We start from the raw sequence: 13,196 nt of genomic DNA on the forward strand, positions 1-13,196 counted from the left end.
AATTGATTTGTAACTTCTTACAAGAATTTCGGTATATAAAACTGTTAAATAAATAAATAAATACTGAACTGAAGTATTTGTTTAATGTTTGCTTTATTTCACTGTCGTCCTCTACATACTGATCCTTGTCATCTCTTAATCTTAGTATGCCTCTTTGGATTTTTCTGTTTGTATCTGAAAAATGTTTTGTTTCCTTGTTTAACCTCTTTGATAATCCTTTCCTCCGCCTGACTTTTTGCTTTCCTAATTTCTTTTTTTGTTTCTTTCAGTGTGTTCAGATATTCTACCCTGTGTTCTTCTGTTTGAGATCTCTTGTAATATTCGAAGGCCATTTTTTTTTTTTTTGTTTTTATAATGTCAGCCACTTCTTTTGTGTACGATTGGCTTTTTTTTTTTCCTTTTGCTTACTTGCTTAACATAAAGATTTGTTGCCTTTTTGATTGAATCTTTTATCTTGACCCTATGTAGCTCCACCTCATTCACTTCCTCCCAATCTTTTAGCTCTGTTTCTAGGTACTTCCTCATTTCAACAAAGTCCGTATTTTTGAAATTCAAAACTCAGGTCTTTGTGACTGGTACTCCTCTTGTTTAGAATTAGAATATTACATTGGGCACACAGGGGATGTGGATGTGCGTGCGTTAGGAAAGTAGGTGCTCACTATCAGGCCGATGCCATAAGATGCTCATTTACAGGGATGCTGTATTGAGCACCCTTTTTCCTAATGCACACACAGCCACCTCTCCTGGGCGCCTGATGCTACATTTTAATGGGCTGCTGTGTTAAAAAGGACGTTAGGAAAGAAAGGTCTACTGACAAATTACAACTAATCATCCCCCCCCCTGTCATCTGCGAAACTATCCGCTACTAGAAATAGAGCCTTCTCGATAGCAGGACCTATAGAATGGAACTCCCCCCTTCTCTATCCTCCCTTTTCCCTGTCCCCCACCCTTCTCGTAACCTCCCTCTTCCCTGTCCCCCACCCTACTCATAACCAAGTCATATTGTACATATTGTATATAGGCTATTTGCCATTTCTATATACCCACTAATATTTAATTCTAATTTTATTCATATGTTACAATGTTCCTTATATTTATTGTTTAATCAACTGTTCTCTTGTTACAATGTAAAATAGGGCAGCTCCGGCTCTATTCAACCTGTTTTCTGGAAACCGATGTGATATCTCGATCGAATGTCGGTATACAAAAGAAATAAATAAATAAATAAATAAATAAAACTCTATTCCATCCTACCTAAGTTCTATCAGAGATTCCAAATCTTTCAAAAAAGAACTAAAAACATGGTTGTTTAGACAATCATTCACAGACTGATCTGAATAATCTTAATCTTCATCTTGAACTCTAATTCTTCTGTAATAAATATCTTCTAAATTAAGTTGTAAATTGTCTCCTGCTAACATGTTATACTCTGCCTCTGCCGAGATGTTATATTCATATTATTCTGTACTTGTGTTATAACTTATAACTTGTTTCTTGTATGAAGTTGTTAATCAGATGGGGTGAAGTTGTTAATCAGATGTATGAAGTTGTTAATCAGATGGGGTGAAGGCACTCAGCTATACTTCGGTATAAAAAAGAATATAAATAAATAAATAAATTATGCATCCCTAGCACTGGAATGCATTGTGTGTCCAGGAGAGGTGGCTGTGCTTCCACAATTGCAATGGGTGCTCAATATGAGTGTCTGTTTTATCTCACTTCAGGTTGATTTCTGGATGCCAAATACACATTCACAATAGCAAAGATAAAATCGGCCTAGAGCGTGGCTATTTTGCATGTATATTTTGCATCCAGAATTTTATTTTTTATCAAGCCATAGGTGTTTAAGAATAAAGATAGGAACCATCCAGGACCCTATTTTTTTAAATTTCTCCTGAGCACATGACTTGCGGATTGATTTAACGCCAGCTCCAGGGCTGGCGTTAAATTTGCCGCATTAAAAAGTTCATGTTGGACACCCAGTGATTTTCTGCATCCGGGAATAATAATTAATAGCCTCATCTACATGGCTACGCAGTTGTTTGGGCATGCATTTTGGACATGTTAACATTGCATTGAGTGTTAAGTCTAGCATGTCCTATCGGGGGTAAACCTGGGAGCTAGGCTGAGCGCACTTTATTGCATAGACCCCTGTGAGCACCTGTTTTTTGTCACATTTTATTGCATCAGCCTGAATAGGTATGGATAGTCCCCCACAACTCTAAGCCACTTTCCAGCCACACCCCACCAGCCATACCACCAGCACTCACCTGGACAGATCATGGTGGTACAATCGAGCGCCTATCCTGCAGATCAGCCTCTCCAGAGGTGACTGAGCTCTTTAATCGAGCGCCTATCTCCCCGATCCCTACGGCGACTTTTCCCACCGCTAGACTTTTCAAGCGCTCAGGTACATGCCTCGCGCAGTGTTAAATCGAGCGCCTGTCTTCCCCTTCGTTCATGCTGAGCGGTGATTTCAGCGAGTAGGCAGTCGTGCCCAGGAGCCACACCTATGACAGGCGCCCTTAGAGGAAGCAGCGAGAGCCGTGGCAGGACTTGAAACTGAGTGATTGGAACGACGTGGTGTACGAACGCGAGCCGGGAAAGGGCGGAAGCCACTGCGCGAGACTGTAGCGACGGAGGCCGAAACAGGCCGGAATAACCTTCCTTGGTCTGCGGGATACAGCTGACACTAAGGGCCCGGAACAGCTCCCTTGGCTGCGGCACGGGAGGAAGCCCAGGTACAGGTAGATACTACCGACAGTTCTCCTGCTCCTTCTCATCGGCGTTATAGTACCGAGGGAGCGTTCGACCTGCCATCTGTGCAATACATTTTACGATTTAATGTGCATTTTCTGTATCATTCTTTTTTTATTAAACTTTTTGGAGCTATAGAGGCGGACTGACATTTTCTTTCTGAACGGAGCTTGGGGTGGGGTAGGAACCTCCAGCTGCAGAGAGAGGGAGGAGGCGAGAAGCTTTTTTTTTAGTGGGGGGGGGGTTAGTGGAGATAGGGGGGTGAGGGTGTTTCCTTTTTCGGCTTTCTGGCACGGAGGTGCCTAATGTTTTTTGGTTTTTTTGCAGCAGGTAGAAGGGCCCCAGGCCGGAAGAAGAGTCTCGAGAGTCTTGTATGCGAAGCAGGGTTTACTTTGCTGAGAATTCATTTCCGCAACTCCTCCCTCTGTTGTCACATAGTTCAGTTCTCTCTCTTGAGAGCAGAAAAACTCTTGCTGTACAGGGGGGGAATCCGACTTGAAGTCAGGAAGTGAGGCAGGAAAAGATCAGCCAAGGGCTGGAAAGAATCGGCCACTTTAATATGTATGACAGCTACCAAATAATTGTCAAATCTGCCCAATTTAAATTGGTTTTCCAATTTTTATCTTCCAGAAGACACTAGTCCATTTAATTTGGGAGTTTAGATAAAATCTTACAACATCCTCTCATTTCTTCTTGTTCCCCCCACACACACACACTTCCCAAAAAGAAGATCCAAGCATGGTTTTAACATTTTGGAGTATATTCTGTATTATATTGGGGTTGGCTTTATTGCTGCTGGCATTATAGACAAAGGATGAAATAGATTGATGCAGCTACGCTTCCTTTAAAACATGTTCCATTTTACAGAATATGTACAGTAGGAATTGCCCCTGCGGAAATATTAATTTGTAGGTTACCATGTAGGATGACTTATTTGTATTAATACAATGCAAACAATGGGATTTTAAAACTGCAAGGATAAATTTAATTTTTGGACATACCCAGATCATTCCAGACTAGTGGGTTTATACCTCCCTACCAGCAGATGGAGGCAGAGAACAAACCCTTGAGGCACTGCTATATAACAGAGAGTGCCACCTGCAGTCCCTCAGTATTAACCTGTACCCAAACCAAAAGAAATATCACCCCTTAGGGTGAACTAGAAACAAGGGTTGGAATACCTCGAACTGAAGTGTGACGACACAACCATAACTTCTGCCAACTGTGGAACTCAACCAGATTAAAACTTTTCAGCCAAAAAAAATTGTTTTAAATTTTTTATTTTTTGCAGTGTAGCCAGCAGCTACAGGATCTTCAAGTTCCTTTCATTCGTCTTGCCACTCGCATGGTAAATCTGGAAAGTCGAGCAAAGGCAGATTAATTTTAAGGATCCCTAGCTTTTCTGTCAAGTGTGGTGACAGCCTAGTGTGATAAGGGCTTATGATGTCTCCAGTCATGGAAAACACTTTTTTTTTTTGCTGGGGACAATCTATGGACAAGGGAGATAGTGCTGAGCCACTCTTGCTAGGTCTGGCCAGATACTTGACTTGTGAGACCAGTATGCCAGCACATCTTTCTCCAAGTCCTCCATGGTCTCAGTGAGATAAGGTGTCACTGAGATTTGAGCTGCCATCTCCTTTGGTGGTCTTGGATGTGAATCTTTCTTCCCAGCTGCTTTATTGATCACCTGGGACAGAATGAGGATTGTTTCCGTTTTCCTGTGTGCTAGGTGGCGATGACAGGGTTTTGCTGTGACTTGCACTACTGTCTGACCTTGCCAATTATGGTGTTTCCTCCTGTGCTACATCCGTCTTCTGCCTTAACCTTTGGCACTCTAGATGACGGATGTCCTCTGCCAGCATGCTCTTCATATGTGTCAGATTGTTGGCCTCCAGTGCAAGTCTCCCTTTCTCATGTGGATCACATATTGTAGCGAGCATGAATGTGGGATTTCTAGTCAGAGGTCCTAGAGTCTCTGTCAACTGCTTTTCCAAGGACACCAGACAGCTTTAATTTGTAGACAAAAAGAAAGTAGAACTGAGGAGCGGGGGAGGGGAGGTAGAGTGGGAGGGAGCATGGCTGGAAGAGAAGCTGGGTGTTGCCTGGGGAGGGGAGCCACATATACACTCACATGCTTATAGGTGAAGATATCCAGCAGCAGAAACAGTGGGGTAGACTGGCATTTACCTTTTGTCTCTCTTCCCTTTCCCATTCTCCCTTATGGCCTTTCAGTTGTGCCAGGAAGTTGTACAAAAATCCAAAGCCATGTGGCTGCTCTCTTGTCTGATAAGCAGCTCACTGTCCACTCTGCTTTCTCAGAAATGATCCTGCCACCACTAGCTCTGTTCCAATTCTGCAGGAAGCTTGAATTGCTTTACACTACCAGCTTTACTCCATTTCCATGGGGGAACTAGAACTGATTTACACTGCCAGCACTACCGCCTCTCTCTCCTTGAGTCCTGGAAAAAGGTGGCAGAATGCCTGGGTTGTTCCACCAGAAATTAAGCCCTGGGTAACAAACGGAAAAAGGCCTTGAATTAACACAAGTTTGGCCAGGGTTAAAGCTATAACAACTGGCACTATTACTCATAAATTTCAGACTTTTGCTAGTTCACCCTCTCTGTGTCTGTGGTTTTTCTCTCCAGTATCTGCTTCAGTATCGCCCCCTTCTCTTCCTGTTCCTTGTTGAAAAGAAGGGGAACAGGAGGGAAAAGGCCAGGGCCAGTGCAAGGGGATTAGGTACCCTAAGCACTTTCTGCCTTGCGCTGACACCCCTGCGCCACCCACCCAAATTTAAATAAAATAACACCTTCACCCTCCTGACCCTCCCTCCCCCCCCAAGACTCACGAAAACACCTGGTGGTCCAGTGGGGGGGGGGGGGGGACTGGGAGCGATCTGCTGCTCCCGGGCCGTTGGCTACCACTAACCAAAATGGTGCCGGAGGCCTTTAGCCCCTGCCTTGTGACTGGTTACCAGTGCCATTGGCCAGCCCGTGTCACATGGTAAGGGCAATGGATGACCAGGATGAGGCAGGGGCTGGGCAGAATTTTTACCCCTTCAAAATTCTGCCGTCTGAAACGGCCGCCTCACCCTGCCTCATTGACTTGCAAGCAGCAGCGCCCTCTAAGGGTCGACGTCCTATGCCCAGGACTAGCTCGCCTAGTGCTTCCGCTGGCCCTGGAAAAGGCTGACAGGCCGATGCACATCCAAACTGGGCACATGTTTTTTTTTGGGGGGGGGGGGGGGGGGTTTGTTTTTTTTTTTTAACACACAGCCACCTCTCCTGGGCGCCTGATGCTGCATTTAAATGAGCTGGTGTGTTACAAGGGACGCACTAGGGAGAAATTGTGCATCCCTAGCACCCAGGAGACATGGCTGTGAGCTTATCGCTATGGGCGGTCAATACGAACCATAGAGAACACTAAATTCACTAATATCAGCTAAAGAATTAATGAAATGTATCGTTTATTAAAAACAAAAACACTTTTCTGGACACACTGTAGCAAGAGGCAAAATTGGCTTGGATGGTGTACGCTATATTGTGCGTTCTGAAATTGTTTTTTCTGTAATCGATCACTTTCATTAATTCTTTAGTAGTACTATTCTCTGTGGTTCCTCCTCTGTGGAGATGCCACAAAGAACAATCTTTGGTTTGTTTTTTTGTTTTGTTTTTTTTTAAAGCCCAGGACTTGCGAATGACTTAACCTCAGCTCCAGGGCTGTTGTTAAATTTGCGGGTTCAAACGTGTGTGTTGGGTGTCCAGGGATTTACTGCATCAAGGGTAATAGCTAGTAATGCTTGTCACCTGAAAATTCATGTGGATGAGGCTATCAACTACCAGTTGTTTGGACGCATGTTTTGGCCGCGCTAATCCCCTTTTTACATTGGGTGTTAGCCTAGCGCATCCAATCGCTCATTAACCTATGCGTTAAGCTGTGCGCACTTTATTTTACAGGCCCCTCCATTAGGGAGTAGAGTGGCTGTTCTCTGCTCCTCTCCCAAACTCCCCTTCTTTCCTCCTCCTTCCCTGCAGGCTGCTTGAAGGGGAGGGGCTGGAGCAGAACACCCATGCTGCTGTATCTCTTGTCTGAAAAGAACTGTTTCAGCCATTCCCCCATAAATGAAGCTCAGCTATTTATTGTTGCTCACGCTTAGGGAAAGCAACTTTCTCTAATCCAGGGTTTCCCAACCCTCTCATGGAGGCACTCCTAGCCAGTTTGGTTTCCAGTATTTCCACAATGAATATGCATGAGAGAGATTTGCATACACTGGGTCTCTGTTGTGTGCAAATCTATCTGATGCATGTTCATTATGGCTATCCTGAAAACCCAACTGGTTAGGTGTCCCTCCAGAAGAGGTTCGGGAAACACTGCTCTAGTCTACCTGGCTAATAATGCTTTATGTATTTTTCCTTCCACATTTAAACCCTGCTATATTAGTCCAGCGGTTCTCAACCGGTGTGTTGCCAAGTACCGGCAGATGTGTCTCACACATCCTGGCCTCCCGCTGCTCTTCCCTCCCTCTCCTCACCCCAGCGAGGTGCACAGAATTCAACGAACACTGCTGCCGTTCTGCTCGTGCTATCAGCACATTCAAGCCCGGTGGGGAATGGCCGCAGGGTTTGTGGAAGCCGGCAACAGCAACATGGCCTCTTCTTCTTCCCGCCTTTGTAGCCCAGAAGAGGAAGTGATGTTTCCTGGGCACACGGGAAGAAGAAAGGGCCATACATGCTACTGCCGCTGCCGAAATAGTGTCCCAAGGCTTCCCCCCACCCCGGCCCTGCAGTGGTAAGAAGGCAGCACTCAGCTGTTTGCCTGTGCTGCGGTCGTTGCGGCGCAGAGCAGTGAGCTGAGACTGTGGCCGCAGAGATTTCCTGCTGCGCGTCTGTTTGGGAAATCCGTCATTTGTACTCCTTGAGATGTTTTATATATATACAAATCCAAAGTGTAGCACTTATGAAACAAAGCCAAAGGACTTTCTGTTAATATGGCCCTGGCTGAGCTCATAGAGCTTTATTTAAGTTTTAACCACTTACTAAGTTACAGGATTTCAACAAGAAAATACTTAAATTTGTGTACTGATATATGCACTATTGTCAGGTAGCATGTGCTATTTATTTATGGAAATTGTATCAATTAACAATACCAATTAACAATACACATAACAAGGGTTAGAAACATTTCCAGAAAAAGTCTACCACAAAATAAAAATGATTCCTAGCCAGAGGTGGATTTATATCTCATGTGCCCCTACATGCAGGAACTTCAGTGTCTCCTCCACCCCAAACTTTATGCCAGCAGGAGGAAGAGAATGAAGATTATGCCAACATGATCCATAGAGCACTGGCGTAGAGTGGGCACACCTTATAAATTTTTCACAGTTCTAGCATTTCAGAAATATCCTTGCATGTGGCTGTACAGTACATGCAGGCCGATACAGTAAAGTGCGGCCGCGGTTACCCTGCTTCTAACCTGCTTTCTACTCACAATTTGGCCGCGTTAGTCCAACCCGCAATTCACTATCCCTTTTAACCCATCCTTACCGCTTCTTTAAATCAACAGGTAACCCTTTCCGCCCACGGCATGTATAAGAGATGTAAACAATCAGATTAGCTATTCCACCCCCCCCCCCCATTCAGTAACATGCGCCCTGACTATCGCCTTTAACCTGCAGTTTAGCTGCGCGTTTAACCTGCTAATTTACCGCCTACCCCTACCCCTGCGTTAGAGGCAGGGGTAAGGGTAGGCGGCAAACTTTCCCCCAGCCCCCGCTCACCTGCCCTGGCCGCGTCCATGGGTGCCGGTCTCCGGGGCAGCCCCAGTCCTCTCTCCCCCTCCTCCCGAAGCAACTTTAACCCAAAGAATACCTAAAAACCTAAAATCCCCTCCTCCCGAAGCGACTCGACATGTAAAGTATTGTGAATAAGTGTAACCAAAGTTAACTTACTTTTTCTCTTTCTTTCAGCCCTTTCAGCCCTCTCTGCCCTCCTCCGGAGGCGCGCGCCGCGGCTCCCCTGCCTCCCGGGGGGAGCTGGCGGCGAAAGCGGCTTCCAGCGGCCCCCGCCGGTGAAGACGGACGAACGCACGCCCGTAGTGCACGGGCGCTCAAGCCAGCAAAAGTACATGAACGGGCGTGCGTGACGTCACGGCGCACGTTCATACGCTTCGCTGGCTTGAGCGCCCGTGCACTACGGGCGTGCGTTCGTCCGTCTTCACCGGCGGGGGCCGCTGGAAGCCGCTTTCGCCGTCGGCTCCCCCCGGGAGGCAGGGGAGCCGCGGCGCGCGCCTCCGGAGGAGGGCAGAGAGGGCTGAAAGGGCTGAAAGAAAGAGAAAAAGTAAGTTAACTTTGGTTACACTTATTCACAATACTTTACATGTCGAGTCGCTTCGGGAGGAGGGGATTTTAGGTTTTTAGGTTTTATTTTGGTTAAAGTTGGGATCCACTTCCTGGTACCTGTCATTTCAAATGACATTTGAAATGATAGGTACCAGCGCACCCAGGATACTGTATAGGCGCTGTATAAAGCGCCTATACAGTAAAATGGGTTGCGCTTCATGGACGCGGGTTGGACGCGGCTTGCATTTGCATGCCATTTAAATAGAGTATCGAGCGGTATGTGATCAGAACTGTGCGTGCGGCTAACGAGGGTGCGCCCGGCACTGCCGCACTCTTTCTAACGCGTCCTTACTGTATCGGCCTGATGATTTGGTATTATAAAAAGTGCATACTACTGTGTAGTTATAGCTGTTGCTGTATTTCTGGAAAACTTTTGAATAAAAAATGAAAGTGCATACTAAATATAGTGTAAAATAGTTTTCTTTTCTTTTTACAGATAACTTGTACAGAAAACAAGCAGAAGAAATGATCCTTCTACAATGGGTCTGAGCCATAGATTATGGTTTGTGCCACAATTAAAAAGGTACTATGTGTGTGTTGCACAAACACTTTACACAGCTGTGACCGAGCTGTCACAATTCACTGTGTTCATGTAAGAGGGCAGGGCCAGCGGACACTTTTTTTGTTGAGGGTGCCATGCTTACCAGTTGAGCTCCGCCCTAACACATTGTGAAATACTATAAAATCTTGCAAAAAAAACAAACAAACATTACCACTTTGCACAAATAGAGCAAACCTGCCATACCATAGCTGCACTAACTCCCAGGACTCCAAACAGCAATAACCCTATCTATGAAAAGGCAGAACAGTAAATATTATAGGAGGCCCTCGAACACCAATACACTTCTTGTTAGAAAACAGAACGAACAAGACTGCTGCAGGACCCACTAGCAGAATACTTCAGTCACACTTGTAGAAAACAGACAGACCTTTAGCAAATAGAGAATTGCTGACCACATAAGACAAAAGTGCCATGCTGGGTCAGACTAAAGTCTGACATCTTATCTCCGACAGTGGCCAATCTGGGTGTTAAGTGTCCAGCAAATTCCAAAGTAGATCCACAAATTACAAATGCCAGACAAAAACTGAAATGTAAAACTCAAGAAACTAGACACCATGCAGTGCAAAACTGGAAAACTAAAAACAGAAATAAATTTCCTCCCATGCTTATGCCAAGCCCCCATTCTCATGGAGAGTGGGGGATGTTATATGGGTGCTGCCTACACCCATAAGAACAACAGTAGGGGCTCAGTGGTCCCAAAGTAACATCTCCCACCCCTCTCCTGTGGTATTTTGCTCTTCCTACCCCAGCACAAACTATCCTCCAAACCCTCTTTTTTTTTCTCTATGCCCAGCAGCTTATTTACACCATTCTCCCTCTTTCCTCCCCCTGACCCACAAGAGAAGCAAGGCTAGGGAGAGAAGAAGGGGAAGATGACCAGGGAAGGAAGGAATGGGGGGAGAAGAATAGGAGTGGGAAGTAGGGGGTGATGGAGGGGTAGGGGAGATATGAGAGAGAAGTCTCTGGGTTCAAGGAAACCACCTGATTGGGTGAAGAGAAGGTGTCCCTGCCCCCCTACACTGGTTCTACTCCATTCCCACTCTCTAGCCTTCACAGGGCCCACCAGTTTGCATGCCCACCCTTCATTTCCCCTCAATCAGCAACCCTTGTCACTACAGCCAGCCTGTCCTCAACCAACAATTTCCTCTCCATCAGCCAATTATACAAACCCCCATCAGCCAGCCCATTCCAGCAAGCCAGCCTCTACCCTTGACCTCCTCCCATAGTCAGCCAGCTAACCTCTGATCACCATCTCAGACCCCCAACCAACCTCAGGCTCATTTGCATTTCATGTTATTACATTTAATATACCACATCAAGACTTAACCAAATGGTTTACAGAAATAAAACATTCATCAAAACAATTACAAAATACAACAAAACAATACAATAAACACACACAAAAGAAACTGGCTGGCAATGATGGTAAGACTGTACATAGCTGACTCTGTATTCATAGAAATGAATGTGCGCAGAGCTGTCATGATACTGTCCAAATAGTCCAAAAAGGTCCACAGGGTAATAGTGGCAAATTTCAGGCTTGTTTAATCGATAATTCAGACAGTCAGTCCCCTGACTGTGTGTTTCGCCGGAGAGGCTGTCTAACTTGTGCCAGTGCTGCTTAGAGGCCCAGGGAGACTGACCTTCCTCTGATTTTACTAAGCCCCAAGAAAAGTCTTGTGGTAGTGGCAGCTCATCTCCCTCCATCACCAGGGAATTCAGGTTTTATCATACCTGGATGATTGGCTTATTAGAGCAAACTCAAGGGATGAAGGATTCCACTCTCTGAGCTTGATCGTAGCTCTTCTACAATGCTTAGGTTTTTTGATCAGCTTTGAGAAATTGAGCATGGAGCACACTCAGAGACTCAAATTAATCGGATCTTAGATACATTCAATACAAGAAAGAACATTCTTGCCTCCTAAATGAGCAAACACCATGACATTGCTTATCTACAACCTCCTCCCTTCTCCATGCTCGACTGCCAGATAGCTCCTAGTAACTGCTGCCATGTGAACAAGGACTATCTATGTGGTTCTGTTGACCCGTCTTCACATCTACCTCCAATGGGGTTTACATACCCAATGGAATTAAGTAACTCAGTTGCTAACATCTCAAGTGCAAATCACAGCGCCTGTGAAACAGGAGTTGGCTACACCTGTGAGTTCTCAAGGAAGGAGCCCCTCTTCGCTTGCTCCCCTATCCAGTGGTTTTGGCGATGGATGCCTTCACCAAAGGGTGGGAAGCACGCTCCAGAACCCTTCAAACTCAAGACATCTGGACTCTTCAAGTGAGCCACTATCAAATAAATCTGCTAAAGTTGAGAACAATTGGATATGCTGTATCGACCTTTGTGCATCTGCAAGAGAAGAGCATCCTGATTCAAATTGACTACCAGGCTGCAATGTTTTATGTCAACAAGCAAGGAAGAACAGGATCATTGTTTCTCTGCCAGGAAGCCCTGAAAATCTGGAATTGGGTGGAGAGGAATCGAGTTGCCGTACAAGCCACCTATCTGCCCTGTATCTCCAACACACAGGCAGGTAGACTCAGAGTGTGTCAATCATACAAGTAGTCTTTTCAGCAGTTAATCTGACATACTCTTCAGCTTATGCGGTCTACTGTCAGTGGACCTGTTCACAGCAGAACACAAACTAAATCAGTTTTGCTCAGTTCTACCAAGTGATCACAGGCTAGCTCAAGACTGTTTCCTCCTCGATTTGGGACAAAACTCATGTACACTTTTCCCACTACTACTGCTTATTGCCAGAATGGTGCAGAAGGTCTTTCACATGACTGTGCTCATCTAATCTGCATGACTCAGACAGATCTGGTATGCATATCTTGTACAACACATCTAGGAACAGACCTTCCACTGTTGACTCAAGAAGACAGGACATTGTACCATCCCAACCTTTCAGCCCTCAATCTCATAGTTAGGATATTCAATACTCAATGATGAAGTATTTCCACTCACCTACTGAAATTGTAGTCCTACTGGTCTCCTCTAGAAAACTTTCCACTAGACGAAGTTAAGACTTCATATGGCACAGGTATTTCAAATGATGTCATCAAAACACTTTGAACCCATTTTCATGTGAGCCTAAGTATCTGCTGAAATACTCCACCTTTCTGACTCTGGCCTCGCCATCTGTTCTGTACAAGTGCACCTCAGCTGTATAGCGGCTTACCATACTCGATTAAACAGCAAACTGATCTCTACCCATCCACTGATTATATTGTTTCATGAAAGGTCTATTGCATAGCAAGCCCCTAGTATAAAAGCCACTTGTTCTGTGGGGCTTGAATGTAGTCCTTTCCAACTAATGAAGCCTCCTTTTGAACTATTAGTCATGTTCTTTAAAGTACTTGGCGTGGGGCTAGGGAAGTCTGGGAACGGTGACATAAGAAAATGCCATACTGGGTCAGACCAAGGGACCATCAAGCCCAGCATCCTGTTTCCAACAATGGCCAATCCAG

General features: G+C 45.3%; 2 protein-coding genes across 6 annotated transcripts in view; one reads left to right on the forward strand and one right to left on the reverse strand.

Annotated features, from left to right (window-relative positions):
- SUDS3 (SDS3 homolog, SIN3A corepressor complex component) overlaps nucleotides 1-2,397 on the reverse strand; it is a 195,851-nt gene extending 193,454 nt beyond the window's left edge. The window contains 1 exon segment of the mRNA XM_029619816.1: nucleotides 2,271-2,397. The gene's annotated coding sequence lies outside the window, so the exon portion shown is untranslated.
- A 205-nt stretch (nucleotides 2,398-2,602) lies between these two features.
- The window catches only part of TAOK3 (TAO kinase 3), a 194,736-nt gene continuing 184,142 nt past the window's right edge, over nucleotides 2,603-13,196 (forward strand). For 2 of the 5 annotated variants that reach the window (XM_029619812.1, XM_029619811.1), the window contains exons 1-2: nucleotides 2,609-2,747; nucleotides 9,591-9,677. The gene's annotated coding sequence lies outside the window, so the exon portion shown is untranslated. Of the gene's footprint in view, nucleotides 2,748-9,590; nucleotides 9,678-13,196 lie in introns of all 5 variants that reach the window. The other 3 variants (XM_029619813.1, XM_029619815.1, XM_029619814.1) reach the window with 3 other exon arrangements.

This window comes from Rhinatrema bivittatum, chromosome 11 (genome assembly GCF_901001135.1).
Source record: "Rhinatrema bivittatum chromosome 11, aRhiBiv1.1, whole genome shotgun sequence".
Lineage (NCBI taxonomy): Eukaryota > Metazoa > Chordata > Amphibia > Gymnophiona > Rhinatrematidae > Rhinatrema > Rhinatrema bivittatum.